Here is a 12,313-nt window from a genome sequence, read left to right on the forward strand (position 1 = left end):
TTAACTCGATATTAATGACGACGTCGTGTGAACGGATACAGCGTTAAATCGGTATATCGGCCATTAAACCGATTTAAAGTCGCAGTGTAGACCTGGCCAGAGAGTATAAAGGAACAACCATCCTGCTCATCCTTCAGTTCCTTCTTACTGTCTGTGGTTTGTAGTTGGAGCATTTCTGTGTTTTAAAGCCCCATTCAGCTGTGAACAAAGTTTCTTATAATTAGCTTTTTTATCTAATGTGACCTATGAACATCTTTTTTTCTTTTAGTTTTTTTGTATCTGGTGGGCCTCCAGGCCTCTCCCAATACCAGGGAAACCTGTGCCAAGATCCCCTACTTTTAAGCCCTTCTCAACCTGCCATAAGCCAATGCCTGTTAGTTACCCTCATTTTTGCTGTTTAAAGTGTTTGGTTGAGAGTCACATTACAGACAGATGTCCAGTCTGCCAGGGGTTCAAATCCAGAATGAAGATGCAGAGAGAAGAGCACCTTCTGTATATTCTTATGGAGACTGCTCTTCACCCCACATTGGAACCCCCTCAGTCTGCAAAAAGGAATTCATTCATAGACTCAGTCTAGGAGTACGCCCTTGGCCTTGCCTGTAGACAGGACTGTAGGCAAACCCCTTCACTGGGGTTGTCCTCTTTAAGGCATAAGAGCTTGGACCACTCACATCCTCTGAAACAACCAAGGAAAATGGCAATGATTTCTTTGAAGATCTCTGTACGGAGCTTCTCTGCAGTGAAAGGCCACTCCAGTACAGAAGGTAGAGGGCACCCTTCAGCTCTCTGGTACCAGCTCACAGTGAGTCTCAAAGGGCTGAGCCATTGACTCAGGTTCCCACTCTGGGACCATTAAGGCCAACTACTTCATCAGTGATGGCAGTAAAATTATAGAAGTGTAGGACTGGAAAGAAGACCAAGAGGTCTTCTAATTCATCCCCCTGCACTCAAGGCAGGACAGGTATTAGACAGTCCCTGTCAGGTGTTTATCTAAACTGCTCTTAAAAACCTCCAATGATGGAGATTCCACATCCTCCCTAGGCAATTTAGTCCAGTGCTTAACTACCTACAGGAAGTTTTTTCTAATGTCCAACATACAAGAGACTGTAGGAGATCTGACATTGCTGCTTACAGTGGGGTAGCCATCCATTTCAGTGCCAACAACACCAGAAGCCTATGTGGCTACCAGGGACCTGTTGTGCCTTTTAGTACTGCCATCACCACTGATTCAGGTGAAGATCCTCTACTGGCACCAGCACATGTGCCACTGTCATCAGCACTAATGTTAGGGTTTGTTGCAGCCCCATCAATCTCAGGGCTGGTACTGCACTCACTGGCATCTTTGGTGTTGATATCTAGGCCTCTGGTACTGACTCCACACAGTACCAGTTTCTAAGGAGCCTTCAGTGCTGCTGCCGTTACTGCAATCTCAACATAGATTCATGTCCTGGTCTCCAAAGTCTCCTCTGCACCACCTTGGCCTTCAGAGTTCTCTTACTCTTCGTCAGTGGGTTCCCAGGTCTCCTACTTCAGAGAGTCCAGGGCCGCCTCCAGAATCCACTCCTGCTCTCACATAAGATCCTCTGTCAGGAGCAGATCCAGGAATTGGGAAACTTGGTATAGGCACAACTGGCCTCCAGTACTGTGTCAGCCTCCTCACTGGCCATACTGGACACATTGAAGGATGCTTCAGGAATCCTGATAAACATTTATGCTTCCTCATAGAAGCAAATTGCCAAGACAGGCATCACCCCCCACACCCCTAATATGAAAAAAACACAAATGGTTGTTACTAAACTGTCTCCAGAGACAGATTTTCTGGAGCTTCCCCAACTTGGCTTGGACTAATAATCTACCTCAGCAGTGCAAGATCAACCTCCATTGAATACATAATCCTCATTACTTGATGAGGCTCTTGTACTGGAAGCTTCCTCTGTGGTACTGGATGACTACAAAATCTACAAACAGCTCCTGAAAAAGATAGCTGTATCTCCTAGTATTCAGATGGAGGTTTTGGAGGAGATTTCTCACAAACATATAGACATTTTGCACTTGGCTATATTGCAGATAAGGTAACCCTTCGTATAAATGAGGTGATAATGCAACCCATCAGGTCACTGTGGCAACCCCACACATCTGTTCCACCAATGGCTAAGTGCATGGAGCACAAATACCAGGTGGCATCCCAGAAGTTTCAGCAATTTTATTCACACCCTGCACTGGGCTCAGTGGTAGTGGCCATGGTGAACAAAAGGAACTGTAAAAAGTTGTCTTTGATTTTTGTGTGCCACCATTTTTGGATGCTGAACTTGAGACATTGTAGGCATAATCTTCTGAGGTGCTGGACAATCAATATTCCAGCTGTCATTAGTGGACAATGTGAGTTCTCAACACCTGTAAAAATGTAGCCCAAAGTATCTCAGGGTGGACACCCAAACTCAGAGGCCACTTTGCAAAATACTAACCCAAATGTTTGTGTGAATTTGGTATCAAACACTCTAAATCACAGCTAGTTTTCTTCAGCATGACCACGTTTCTTGCCTGTCATTATGTGTGTGGTTTGGTAATTGAAACATAAAATTAAGGCCTCCTTTAAATTCTTTTATTTTAGGTAAAACCACAGGAAATGAAAACATTTGGAAAATATTTTAACTTTTGGTTTCAAAACGACACTCATAATAACAGAGACAAAATGTGGTAACCACAAAATATCATTTGCTGAAACATCATGCATGAAATGCAAAAAGACAGGTTGGGTGCAAAAGAATAGTATTTTTTCCCTAGTTTTTCCAATGCCTCTCAGTCGTGACCTGCAATAACCCCTGCTTTTGGACCATTCTTGTCCAGTCTGCCAGCTAGGCTGAAATGTAAGAGATTGTTAGTGTGTGTGGTGATGCAACACCAGAGGTTAAGATCTTTAAATATGTTTACATTTGCGACCTGAATCAGGATTTGGTAACGGGTCTGTCAAACTAAAAGGCACCATTCCAACCCATAAAACTATTTGCAACAAAATAGTATTTAACAAGATTTTTAGGCTTTCCCAGCCCTTTGCTTATACTCTGACACAGCTGAGCAAAGGATATTCACACTTACAGTTATCCCACAAGCTTTACCAGACCTTTTCGGTTTTGAGACTGTTGATTTTTGCTATGCAAAGAAAAAGTTTGACTACGTTCAACTTTGTACTGCTTTGTTTCTTGTCATATTTCCCAGTATGAGTCTTTCAGCAGGTTGCAAATAATTCTATTCCAAAAATGTAAGGTTTTTATTAAAAGAAAAGTACCCAATTTACCAAGTAACCTGATCACAAAAAGTATTTTATGTCAGCACTTCGTCATCTGATAACAGAAGATTTTTGCATAAGACCCATCTGTTTTCTGAGCGGAAAATGAGCACTCCATTGTGTCACTGTCAGTGAAACTCTGAGTAATGTATGTAGCACTATTGTTCTGTATTGGGAAATGCTCAAGTGTTGATAATGAATAACTTCAGTGCACGCATCTGATAAAGTGGTTTTAGCCCACGAAAACTTATGCTCAAATAAATTTGTTAGTCTCTAAGGTGCCACAAGTACTCCTGTTCTTTTTGCGGATACAGACTAACACGGCTGCTACTCTGAAACCTGTCATTATTCAGTGATTATGTGTGTCAATTTTCCATGGCTGGCTTCCTTTTAGTGATCAATTCCACATTGCTTGTTGCTCAGATAGACAAATAATAGGAGCATTTATATTTGAGACCTCTTTCATAGCCTGCTACTAACATGTTTAAAATAGAAAACATATCTCACTCTTACATGACTTGTGGAAAAGCTATGCAATACCTATTTAGCTATAGTGATTCAAGGAACTCTTAAGTGTGGATTTTGGTGTAGGACAGTGATATAAAATTATTGGGCCATATATTCAACTGGTGTAAATTGTTATAGCTCCATTGAAGTCAACAGAGCTATGACAGTTTACACTTGCTGTGGATCTGGCCCATTAGATGAAGTGTACTGGAGGTATCTGCCTATGTCTGGATTTCCTGACAAAATCATCTGTGGACTATAGATAATTGGGAGCAAAAGAGTGAAATTGTGGATAATAGAATCTTTTATTCTCTTGGTGGGCATAAATACTCCCATTAGGGCTATAAAAACTATATACATATTGCAAGGGGAGAATAAACACCCCAAATGTGTCATAAAAAGAAGAAAAAAACCATGATGCAAATGATCTTTTCTGAGATGGACTATGGCTGTGATCATATCCACTCTGTGGCTCTCTGGTGCATATTTTGCTCTAATTTCCCATGCAGAACTCCTGTGGTATCCATGGTATCAGTGGAAACTCTGAGCACAGGCCAAGAGTAGCCTACGGTGATCTACCACACAGATTAAAGAGGGGAAGTTTGCTTTATGATAAAAGTAGGTATTACTACATCATATTTGTTAGAAATTCAGAACGATATGGAAAAAATTGGAAGTAGAAAAGAGCGGTAGAGAACGTATGCTAAGAAGGATAAATTCACACTATAATCAGGGATGGACAGCAGACAGCTTATTATTTCCATTCATTCAGATGGATTTCAGTAAACTCGTTAATGCTCTGTCTGAATTTTCAGATGTGAATTTTATCTGAAAAACTCCTCCTCTTCCCCAAACAAAATAAAAAAAGTAATACACTATAGAGTTATACTCCCTTTTTCCTGCCCTAAGTATTAGTTTCTAAAAGCAATTTTAAATCATATCGCTTATTTTCAGTTTTTATGTATATAATTAATTTTATTATTTAAATTCCAAAAATGTTCTCATAGCTGCACAGGACACAAATTTAAAGACAGTCCCTGTTCTGTGATCTTATTACGCTCTGAAAGACAGACATATTTAAGTATCAGAGGGGTAGCCGTGTTAGTCTGGATCTGTAAAAGCAGCAGAGAATCCTGTGGCACCTTATAGACTAACAGACGTTTTGGAGCGTGAGCTTTCGTGGGTGAATACCCACTTCGTCAGACGCACGAAAGCTCACGCTCCAAAACGTCTGTTAGTCTATAAGGTGCCACAGGATTCTCTGCTGCTTTTACAGACATATTTAAGACAAGATACGTTGGCAGATTCACAGGATGGTATTAAGTTAGAAAAGTTTTTAAGGTCTAGAAAAAAAGGCATGGAACATTATGAAATAATCTTGAAATCTGCTTTTTATTTGAACAGAGTTCTTTATTTAAAAAAAATCTCTACTGTTCGAGGCTGATTTATATATTAGAAAAAGAGTACCGTTATAAAATAGGCTGATAACTCTTGAAGACCACTTAAAGCTGTAACCTACAGTTATCGTGGACTATTCTTCCTTATTCTCCAACCTTGGAGGCTTCTCTTTTTTATTTTTTAAAATCCTTCTGTCAAGCTTCACAATGTAGGACTGGCACAAAGAGCTGTTCAGGCAGCTGATTGTCTTTCTAATTCCCCAATGTCTCCCTCTGCTTCAAGGACAAGAAGTTCCTCTGGGGCTCTCTATCTTCAGTCAGTAGCTTTTTCCATTGTGTTTTTTCATTTTTCTCCCTCTTCTTGGGGCCCTCCACGATAGGCAAAGGATTTTTGAGAACAAGAGACTGCAGGAAACTGGTATTTGAGGAGAAAATGCTGCAGTGTAGCAGACCCAGCTAAGATCAAAAGCTCATAGCCCAGTACAATAGTGTGCTGCCTCTCCCACTCTACAGCAGTGTGGCAGGCAGCCTTAAGTTGTTTGGGGCAGAAATTCAGCCGCGAAAACTGGCATTTTGGAAGTAACAAGTCAGAAGTCTGTGACTGGTTTTTCTGTTCTTCCTGGGGTAAAATAGGGGGTCCAAGAGTGTCTCCAAGAGACACTGGAAAGTCAGAGGATCAGGAAGAACCCATGGCACAGGACCCTGCACCCCCTTTCAGACCACCACACTAACAAGGAATTTTTCCTTAATTGTTCAAGGAGAACATGTCTGTCCTTGTTGTAGTTGGTATCTTGTAACCCCGCCCCCCCCCACGCTGTCAGCTCCTTCATCTCTGGGGTCGTCTATGACTTTCACAGGCTCTGAAATAGAAACTTCAGTTTAAAAAACAAACCAACCCCAATGCCTCTCAAAGCACTCGTATGACTTGGATTCTCTATATTTGGCACCGGTTACCATTCTGTTAGGGCAGCCTGAGAGTTCTGTGCACTGATTCTGTTCTCCCCTCAGATGTGGGTTTCCCCAGCATTACTGCCAGCCTGCTGGTGCCAGTTAACCCTCTCTTCCCTTGGCTCCCTTGAGTATGGCATAGTCCAATCCTCCATTTACCACTGCTTTCCTTTTCACAGGATGCAACACAGCAGCTAGTCTATACTATTAGCCTATCAGTGGCAGTAGACCTTTGGTTTTCCATTTGGCCTCCTTTGGGTCAGTGTGGTCTAACTTTGCCTGTCTTTTTACTGCATCTGCTGGTTGCTTCTCTTAGCAAAGCAGCAGTGTAGCCTCGAGTCGTCCATACTTATAGCTTGAATGTACAACAGACCACCAAAATAGCTGGAATCTTCAGGTAGAGGTGTAATTAAGCTGTTCTCCTTCCAGTTTCCCTTCATATGTGCCAGATCAGCTTGGCCTGCTATTTTATTGACCCTAATGGCAGCTTTCATCCAATTGATATTGGTGAGCGTGTTCAGTTGCTCACTCCAGTGGCTTCCTAGCTCTAATGGACAATCTGAAAGCCTGTGATCCTGCTCTAAAATGTCAGTATCAAGGGATTGAGAGTGCATCATTTGAAGCAAGGGACCTCAAATGTGAGTGCTTCTGTTCGGCTCTGTCCCTTTCCTCACCATCTCGTGCTTCTACAAAACAAATGTAGAAACTATCCACAAATCTGGGATTTTAGGGGATTCTGAGAACTTGATCCTTATGGTGCAAGAATCCTATTTTTTCTCAAAATCAGGGATATACTGGAGTTTCTTCTGTGTGGGCTGTTGACTGGGTCCAAATCCTAACTTTCTGAAGGTACAAGTCTCAGTGTTATTAGCCTTGCCGACTAATAGACTAGTAATTCTGAACTGTCTTTGTTTAATATATAGAGGAATCTTCCTTTTACTTTTATTAATAACATTGGCCAAGAGAGTTAGTAAGTTGAGGGACATATCACTCTAGATTCCTTAAGTGCAGTTTTGTCCAGATGAGGTGATTCTCAGCCAGCGCTAGAATTTTCTGCCCCCAAAATTATGATTTTCATTTAAACCATTTGTGTTCTATGTGTTTTAAGCCATAAGCTAGGAGAATCCTCTGAACACTTTAGGTATGGATGGAACACTCAAATTCTATTTATGCAGAATCAATCCTAGAAAAAAAAAATCACATCCAGTTTTAAGGTTAGATAGATAAGTTAAGAAGAAGTGCAAAGCATAACCACTGTTTCCAAATGGATAAATTCAAGAATTTATCAGGCCTACAAATTGTTTCAAAAGATCTCCCTCCTGTTGTGAAGGTTATTCAATCAGGTACCTGACCATTTCCTGTGAAGAAACTTCATTGAAGTAATTCCTGATCTTCAGTGCATTCCTTTATCATTTTAAAATAGTTGTGTTGTGTTTTTGCCTGATACAGCTTTTGGACTAAAGGTTCTGTTGTCTTCCTCTTGGTTTTCCTTCAGAAAATCCATCATCTAGTGGGTGAAGGAAGAAAGGGGAAAGCAAGCAAACACCCAGGCATCTAACATAAGAGCTGTTTTTCCTCATGGTTCAGTTTTGTTGATGTTTTAAGTTTACTTCCAATCTGTGGTGATTGCTTTATTACTGGCTACTTCCAACTTGGAATGGTTTACTGAGCATTAAGTGTCTATTAGGGAGAAAATTGACACTTACCCACCTGCAATTTTTCTTCTCTGAAATGGGCACATGGTGATCTCCATCCAGGTCATTACCTAATTTGTATTAACATATAGTTGGAGGGAAGATACCTTAATCCTTCCTTTTTCCCTTATGGGCCATTCCTGCAGGGAAAGATGGAGAAAGATTAGGATTTCTTCATATTGGGATCTTTTTTTCTGTATGTCTCTATTTCCATTTTTTGTATAATAAATGAATAAGGAGACAAAAGATAAAATATCCTGCCAGGATATTACTAATTTTTCATAGTGTTTATTAGTCAGAATGTATAATTCATTTTTTCAACTTGAGCAGTTGGCTGGGCTATTACAGACAGTCTGTGAACAGCTCCACTTGGAGTCATTGTGAAGTTAGAGAGAAAGAGGTTGAAATGAAAGAAAAAGAAAAAGCACCAGCTGTGCTTGGCGGATGAAGAATAACCCAGTTGTAATGGAACATGGAGAACAAGATGCCCACTTCAGGGAAAGAAAAATTACATGCAGGTAAAGTAAATTTTACCTCTTATTCCCATCCATCACACCCCAATGCCTAAGCTGCCAGTTGAGTGGGAAGAACACAAAGTTGTGAGACTTTTCTAAGCTATACTGGGGTGTGGACCGATGTAGAACTTGCCCCTAGATCAAATGCAAAAAACAATTTTGCATCTACCCTCACTCAGCTGTACCAATCATTCCTGGTGTGTCACTGAGAATCTATATGTGCTAAAAGGTTTGTGGTGGATAGAGTGTAGTTCAGACTATTGCAAAGAACAAGGCATGAGGGACAAAATTGTACTTTTCCCATTTATTACAAAATAAGAGCCCATGGTCTTTGCATGCTTTTGTTCCCTCTCCTTTTAAATTATCAGTGTTGCAGCAACAGTTTGATGACAATCTAATACCACACCCTGAATACATCAGAAATCCAGGACTATAGAGGAAGAGATTCTCGAAGAGAAATATTCTACTGGTTCCCCACAGGTGAAGGGGGGGAAAGTATGATGTTTCCTTTTAAAAATTCTTTGCAAGTGGTGATTACTTAGCACAGCAGATATTTCCTTTCTGTCATTTACAAACAAATTACTAGCCATTGGGTGCTGGTACCAATCTTGGCATAAAAACATATGAATGGCCATACTGGGTCAGAACAAAGGTCCATCTAGCCTAGTATCCTGTCTTCTGACAGTGGCTAATGCCAGGTACCCTAGAGGGAATGTGTGATGGGTTCGGTCACAGAAACCCCCTTGGGACTGTCACCTGATGTGCTGAAACTACCTCTGAGCTGTTTTCTCTAATGGCTTGGGACTCTAGAACCCTGTTTTGTTGAGCTAGACACACTAGCCTGCTGCAACACACACCCAGGGTCTGAACCACACCCCCAAATCTGCAGACTTAACTGAAAACATCTCAGCAAATACTTCTGTCTCCAGCATCCAGATCTCACAGGGATTCAAACCCAAAATAAATCAATTTTAGTCTGTATAAAGCTTATACAGGGTAAACTCATAAATTGTCCGCCCTCTATAACACTGATAGGGAGATATGTACAGCTGTTTGCTCCCCCAGGTATTAATCACTTACTCTGGGTTCATTAATAAACACAAGTGATTTTATTAAGTATAAAAAGTATGATTTAAGTGGTATCAAGCAAAACAAAACAAAACACACAAGTCTAAGCCTAATACATTAAGAAACTGTATACAGGTAAGTCTCACCCTCCGAGATGTTCCAATAAGCTTCTTTCAAACTAGACTCCTTTCTAGTCTGGGCCCAATCCTTTCCCCTGGTACAGTCCTTGTTAGTTCCATCTCAGGTGGTAACTAGGGGTTTTCTCATGACTGGAAGCCCTTTTTGTTCTGTTCCACCCCCTTTTATAGCTTTGGCACCAGGCAGGAATCTTTTGTCTCTCTGGATCCCCACCCCTCCTTCTAAATGGAAAAAACACGAGTTATAAGATGGATTCCAGTTCAGGTCACATGATCACATATCACTGTAAGAGCTCCTTCTTCATTGCTTAGGGTCTGGAGGACAGGTACACAGGAAGGCTTGCAGGCAAACAAACCCATTCACAGTTCATTGATTCTGAAGCATCCTTAATGGCATCCACTTAACATGTTTATATCAGTAATACAAGTTTATATCTTATTCTCCTGACTCCAGACATAGAAATAATACCTGAAAACAAATAGAATGAACACACTCAGTAGACCATATGCTTTGTAATAATACCTTACAAGAAACCTTTTGCACAAAGCATATTCCAGTTACATCATATTTACACTCATAAATCTATTTTCATAAAACATAAGAAGTGCAATGTCACAGAATGAACAGAACAGATAATCATCAAGTAATGCCTGTCGCTCATTCCACGCTTGTGGCAAACAGAGGCTAGGGACACCATCCCTGCCCATCCTGGCTAATAGCCATTGATGGCTGTATCCTTCATGAATTTATCTAGTTCTTATCCCTTTGGTGAGGGACCTTGTCAAAGGCTTTCTGAAAAACTAAGTACACTATATCCATTAGATCCCCCTTGTCCACATGCTTGTTGACTCCTTCAAAGAATTCTAGTAGATTGGTGAGGTATGATTTCCCTTTACAAAAACCATGTTGACCCTTCCCCAACAAATTATGTTCACCTATGTGTCTGACAATTTTGTTCTTTACTATAGTTTCAACCAGTTTGACCAGTACTGAAGTCAGGCTTACAGGCCTGTAATTGCCAGGATCACCTCGGGTGGCCTTTTCAAAAATTGGTGTCACATTAGCTATCCTTCAGTCATTTGGTACAGAAGCTGACTTAAATGATACATTAGAGACTAGTTAATAGTTCTGCAATTTCACAGTTGAGTTCCTTCAGAATTCTTGGCATCTATAAGTAGTCCCGTTAAGAAAAAAATGAATACTTGAGCACCAAAAACTACCTATGACCCTTTGCTATTTTTCCAGAGAAGAAATTGTTTAAAAATATTCAGTTGAAGACAAGAGCAGGCAGCAGGTGCTAGCACTGGTGTCTGTATACTTCTGGTGTCTTGAACAATCTTTTAGCTGTGGAAAAAGGAATATTAGGACAGATCTTCAACTAATGGTAAATTGGTGTAGCTCCATTGAGGTTAGAACAACACCAGTTGACACCCTGAAAAGTATCAGAGGGTCATGGGTGCCATCATGAGATTTTTACATATTTTCCAGGATTTACTATTGCAACAACTGAGAAATTCCTGAGAAAACTGACTTCAGCCTCATTACTTTTCAGCAGTGAGTTCCATATATATGTATATGCTGTTGACAATTTGTTTGAAGTATGTGCTGTACTGGAAGTGGGAATTTTTTGTAGTATTTTTATGAACGATAGGCATATTAGTTGTCCTATTTGGCTTGGTATTGCTACCCAGTGGATGCAATAAGTTTCAAATATTTCTCCTGGAACAGAGAGAAGGCATGAGGTATGTCATATAGTGGTCTGGGGTGGGGTGAATGAGATGTCAAGGGCTGCAATCCATATGTTTGAATGGAAGGACTCCATAGGGATAATGGAAACCCCAAAGATCGACACCTAATTGCAAAAGTAACTGAACATGCAAACATAGCATGGCGATGTTGAGAGAACAAAGAAGATGGGTGTCAAAAAATGGGTTAAGAGCTGGGTTCACACAGACATACAGCAGCTCATTTGGGACTGAGAAGCAAAGGGTCACAGAGGGAAAGAGGCCAGATGGATTCTACAGTAGCATGGCTTAGTGGAGCCCAGCTTTGGCCAACATGAATTCTGTCATAACCTTTGCTTCTTTATACTAACCTGAGGACTTCCCAACCCTGTATCACAGTTGACTACTAAAACCAACCTGGTTTTGTGAAGGCTGCCTGGTGTTGCTGCACATACTGACTGACATGCTTTGGTCTCTAAAGGGGGTAAGTATCTCTGAACATCTGTCTAGCTTATTCAGACCCCTGGGCAGACCTAATGGTGTGAAACAGGAGTTCTGGAGCCCAATGGCTCACTCCCAGAGTCGTTGAGGCTGCATGGCCTACCCTTGTGGAACAGGGTGAACCTGCGGGGGTCTGACACACTAAAGGGGTAGCCCCAGAGGACTGTTCAAAGGCTGGGGAATACCACAGACACTGTAAATCCATAATATATGCCATACACTAAGTTTATTTGGAGTGGCTGCCACGTTGTCATTAATGAAAAGGGCTTGATAACCCTCGCTAGTGCAGTGGGACTGAAAACTGCACTCTGAGACAGCTGCACCCTACAGAATGATTCTCCTTTTTCCTCCCTCACACCTCCTTTTGTAAGGTCACAAAGTTTTTCTACCACTGCCCTCCTTAAAAGTCCTGACAATGAATGTTTGCAGTGGTGTTGTAACCATCAGGACCCGCTGTAAGCTGATTCCCCTGAACTGGGCCCTGCACCTAAGAGGGCCCCATGCCTCAAAGAGGAGTGCCTAACTTAGGTGCTGT

The sequence above is a fragment of the Chelonoidis abingdonii genome, chromosome 4 (genome assembly GCF_003597395.2).
Source record: "Chelonoidis abingdonii isolate Lonesome George chromosome 4, CheloAbing_2.0, whole genome shotgun sequence".
In the NCBI taxonomy this organism is placed as follows: domain Eukaryota; kingdom Metazoa; phylum Chordata; order Testudines; family Testudinidae; genus Chelonoidis; species Chelonoidis abingdonii.